The following is a 5000-nucleotide window of genomic DNA, read 5'->3' as shown; positions in this document are numbered from 1 at the left end:
TTATCCAAGTAACGTGGGTACGATCTAAGGAACCATAACTGATTTAATGAGCCATTCGCGGTTTCACCTTAATGCGGCTTGTACTGAGACATGCATGGCTTAATCTTTGAGACAAGCATATGACTACTGGCAGGATCAACCAGGGAGCTGCGTCAACTAGAGCTGAGCAGCCGGCCGCCCGGGAGTGTGTCCCGGGGGCCCGCGCGAACACGCAAGCGTCCGCTCAATCATTCTGCAAACAGGAGGAGGCTGAGCTCCCCTGCACAATACACCTCGAAACCCTCTCAGGTCCCGGCGGCGCGCAGCGCCGTCCCAAGTACTTGGTCGGGTTCGAGAGAGGCGCAATCGCCCGGAGTTAGGCGAGTAGACGCTTTCGGTGCGACCACCCGTGCTCCCAACTGAGCTTGCCGCTGCCGACAGAGGCCCGGGAGCGTGCTGTCGTGGCATTGCCGGCGGGAGACAACACGCGCCACCTACGGTGACCGGCAGCTCCAACGCCAGCGCCACAGAAGGACAAAAGCCCCACTTGGGTGCCGAAGCGAACTCTCCCAGCACAGCGCACACGCCAACACATCCGCACAGCTGCGATACAAACCACCAGCGAGAACCGCTGGGGCGACCGAGCAGCAGACGGCGTCGCGGCGCCGAGCGCCGGGCGGCGGCGCATCCTCAACGCACACAGTCCTCAATCGGACCAGCACACTGCAGATGTCCACCGCGCTTCGCACCGGGCCCGCGAGGACCTACTTTGGCCGCACGGCGCCGCGCGCAGGGTGCGCCGGCGCGCAGCTGCGACGCCTGCCGCGTCCGTCGGCCGGCGCGCCTGCCACTGGCCGCCCCCACCAGCCGGCTGTAGCGCGTGCGCCCACGCACCGCGCGGCCAGCACGCCGGGAGGCGCCCCCTCACCGGCCGGGGACGGTCCCACCCAGCCACCGCCGCGTATCGCTTCACACCCAGATGCCGTTCAGTTTCGTCGGCATGGTGGGTATCGCTGGAACAACCGGTTAGTACCTCAACCTATCGTCGCCATCACCGATTCACCCCTAGCGAGAACAACCGCACCACAACGGGTTACCATTTCTTCATTTGCGTAACTTCACCAGAAAACGTAGGCGTCCATCGCCATTTGCAACTTCAACCATTATTGCATGCCTGTGTCAGGTGTCACGCCACACTACGTCTGCCCACATACACGCAACAAAATGTGCACGCCTAGACAATACGTGGAAGGTGGCCCCCGTACGTATGCGATGTCCATTGCTCGAACGACTGTCAACCGGCTTCTGTAGCATGTCGCAGATATGGAACGCGCTGCACCATGCCATCACGGTGTGTGAGGAGAGACGACTAGGTCCGAATACATCAACAGACAGCTCATGCTGATCGCCATCCACGGCGTCCGTTCCTCCCACACGTCTCTATGGCGTACCACACTGCAATCCAGCTCTCATAGGGAGACGACACGTAGCTGCGTGCACAATATTTGCACTGTATGGTCCGCCGTTTTTGGGCGCAGTCGTTGTACGGTCACACATGTGCCACGATGTATCATTCAGTACATAAGGACGAATGTGCAGTACAGATTGTGGTTCACGCGTACGACATCAGCGGACAGTTGACACAGGCCGCACCACAACGTAGCCTGCGTACGTCGCATGCGAAGGGCATTGAACATGCAAACTTGTCACCAACCACCTTGCGAAGGCAGGGGGCAAGGTGGGGACGTGGGGAGAGGTGGGGGGGGGGGGGGGGGGCGGCATGTACGCCCTGCTGCCATCCACATTACAGTGTACAGCAGGAGCATGTGGAAAGTCAGCAAGACTTGCAAGGTGTTTAACATGAAGCGATACACAGGGGAGCGGGCAGTGCGAGTAGCGAACTATATTGCGAGGGTTGCGGGTGGGCAACACTACACTAATTGAACGAGTCGTATAACAATTACAGAGCAGGTTTAGGCGACAACGTGGGTTACGATAGGCGACAACGTGGGTTACGTTAGGGGACAACGTGGGTTACGTTAGGGGACAACGTGGGTTACGTTAGGGGACAACGTGGGTTACGTTAGGGGACAACGTGGGTTACGTTAGGGGACAACGTGGGTTACGTTAGGGGACAACGTGGGTTACGTTAGGGGACAACGTGGGTTAGGTTAAGGCACAACATGGGTTAGGTTAAGGCACAACATGGGTTAGGTTAAGGCACAACATGGGTTAGGTTAAGGCACAACATGGGTTAGGTTAAGGCACAACATGGGTTAGGTTACGGCACAACATGGGTTAGGTTAAGGCACAACATGGGTTAGGTTAAGGCACAACATGGGTTAGGTTAGGGGACAACATGGGTTAGGTTAGGGGACAACATGGGTTAGGTTAGGGGACAACATGGGTTAGGTTAAGGCACAACATGGGTTAGGTTAGGGGACAACATGGGTTAGGTTAAGGCACAACATGGGTTAGGTTAGGGGACAACATGGGTTAGGTTAGGGGACAACATGGGTTAGGTTAAGGCACAACATGGGTTAGGTTAAGGCACAACATGGGTTAGGTTAAGGCACAACATGGGTTAGGTTAGGGGACAACATGGGTTAGGTTAGGGGACAACTTGGGTTAGGTTAGGGGACAACATGGGTTAGGTTAAGGCACAACATGGGTTAGGTTAAGGCACAACATGGGTTAGTGTTAGGGCACAACATGGGTTAGGTTAGGGCACAACATGGGTTAGGTTAGGGCACAACATGGGTTAGGTTAGGGGACAACATGGGTTAGGTTAGGGGACAACATGGGTTAGGTTAGGGGACAACATGGGTTAGGTTAGGGGACAACATGGGTTAGGTTAGGGGACAACATGGGTTAGGTTAGGGGACAACATGGGTTAGGTTAGGGGACAACATGGGTTAGGTTAGGGGACAACATGGGTTAGGTTAGGGGACAACATGGGTTAGGTTAGGGGACAACATGGGTTAGGTTAAGGCACAACATGGGTTAGGTTAAGGCACAACATGGGTTAGGTTAGGGGACAACATGGGTTAGGTTAGGGGACAACATGGGTTAGGTTAGGGGACAACATGGGTTAGGTTAAGGCACAACATGGGTTAGGTTAGGGGACAACATGGGTTAGGTTAAGGCACAACATGGGTTAGGTTAGGGGACAACATGGGTTAGGTTAGGGGACAACATGGGTTAGGTTAAGGCACAACATGGGTTAGGTTAAGGCACAACATGGGTTAGGTTAAGGCACAACATGGGTTAGGTTAGGGGACAACATGGGTTAGGTTAGGGGACAACTTGGGTTAGGTTAGGGGACAACATGGGTTAGGTTAAGGCACAACATGGGTTAGGTTAAGGCACAACATGGGTTAGGTTAGGGGACAACATGGGTTAGGTTAGGGGACAACATGGGTTAGGTTAAGGCACAACATGGGTTAGGTTAGGGGACAACATGGGTTAGGTTAAGGCACAACATGGGTTAGGTTAGGGGACAACATGGGTTAGGTTAGGGGACAACATGGGTTAGGTTAAGGCACAACATGGGTTAGGTTAAGGCACAACATGGGTTAGGTTAAGGGACAACATGGGTTAGGTTAGGGGACAACTTGGGTTAGGTTAGGGGACAACATGGTTAGTTAAGGCACAACATGGGTTAGGTTAAGGCACAACATGGGTTAGGTTAAGGTACAACATGGGTTAGGTTAAGGTACAACATGGGTTAGGTTTGGTTACACGTTGTTGTAAGGAAAGGTGTGGGGGGGGGGGGGGGGGCGGGGGCGGCAGGTTCGTTGATAGTGATTATAGTAAGTGAATGCTTGTGACATGATGAGATTTGTCACGTCAGGATGCACCTTTGGCTTATTAGAGGCGGCGCTCCAATTCTATGCTTGTGTCAGACCTGTGTCTTTGACTCATGTCATTGTTTGTGCGCTGTGACAGGAGGTACTATTGTGATGTTGGGTGCACCGTTGTATAGGACATGTGTGGGTGTTGGTGCCTTATCTGCGCAATGGTGGATGTCGAAAGGGTGGGATATTCTATTTTCCGCATGGACCTCCTGGTCTGGTTGTGATAGTGTGGATTGTGTAATGTGGCGGAGAGGATGCACTGGATGTTGTTCCATGCTGGTGCTTACATATTGTATGTGCGCCTGTTAGAAGCAGAGAGTGGTGCGTGATCAGAGTGTCTGGCTGACGTGTGGTTCCCATTGTGGGCAGACTCTTTCAGCATGTATACGGACAGTTGTATATATTTCTGTAGTTTGATGGCTCTGCATTGATTACTAATCAGCGCCGTGTGTACGGGTAATCCTGGTTCCAGTCCACAATGTTCTATCTGTGTACATTAGTGACAAAGACTCCCCCCATGCAGTGGGGCTCGGTCTGTTATAACTCTTCCGCGTAATATATTTGCCCCACGTTTTTGCGAGTGCGAGTGCGAGTGCAACGCGCATGGGGACCGACATGCTGATGGCTCGGTATCGGACGCCGTACAGTGAGCAACGCGATCGCGTCTCTCGCTCGTAAGTGGTACAGGTCGCGGCTCATGTATAGGGACAGCGGGAATGTCGCATATTGGAAATAACTCTTCATGAAACGCAAGTTATAGGGGTGGATTGCACTTTACGAGTGCGGGAAACGTCCGCCGTTCATCCGCTGGAGGTGCGCGTTTGGCGGTTGGGGTGGTCCACGAACGGGTGCGGGTGGAGTCATTGCCGGTCCACGGCTTCGTGCGGCAGAGCCACTGGAGAATGGGTGCTATGGTCGACAGAGGCTGCAGGCTTTGTGGGTGGCGTCGAAAGGCGGGCACTGTGGCGCCATCGCTGTCTTAGTCGGCTTGGCGTCTCATAGATGGCGGTGGCGTCGTTGCAGGAGGTCATGTTGCGGGAGACCTACAGATGGCGGTATGTTTTGTGGTGCGGACGTAGTGTTGTCAGATGCGCATAGATGGCGGTATTGCATGTGCTTTCGCCCTATTTTCCATAGATGGCGATACTGTTTTGCCGGCATGGG

At 54.2% G+C, this 5000-nt stretch overlaps 1 non-coding gene across 1 annotated transcript in view; it reads right to left on the bottom strand.

Moving 5' to 3' along the window:
• The window catches only part of LOC124725044, a 1909-nt gene extending 1763 nt beyond the window's left edge, over positions 1–146 (bottom strand). The window contains exon 1 of the ribosomal RNA XR_007006655.1: positions 1–146. This exon is cut by the window's left edge and continues 1763 nt beyond it. This is a non-coding gene — a ribosomal RNA (small subunit ribosomal RNA).
• Between the last annotated feature and the right edge of the window lie 4854 nt (positions 147–5000).

The sequence above is a fragment of the Schistocerca piceifrons genome, unplaced genomic scaffold, assembly GCF_021461385.2.
Source record: "Schistocerca piceifrons isolate TAMUIC-IGC-003096 unplaced genomic scaffold, iqSchPice1.1 HiC_scaffold_1024, whole genome shotgun sequence".
Classification (NCBI taxonomy): Eukaryota; Metazoa; Arthropoda; class Insecta; order Orthoptera; family Acrididae; genus Schistocerca; species Schistocerca piceifrons.
Note: the sequence above shows the minus strand (reverse complement) of the source record. Positions and strands in the feature narration are given on the sequence as shown.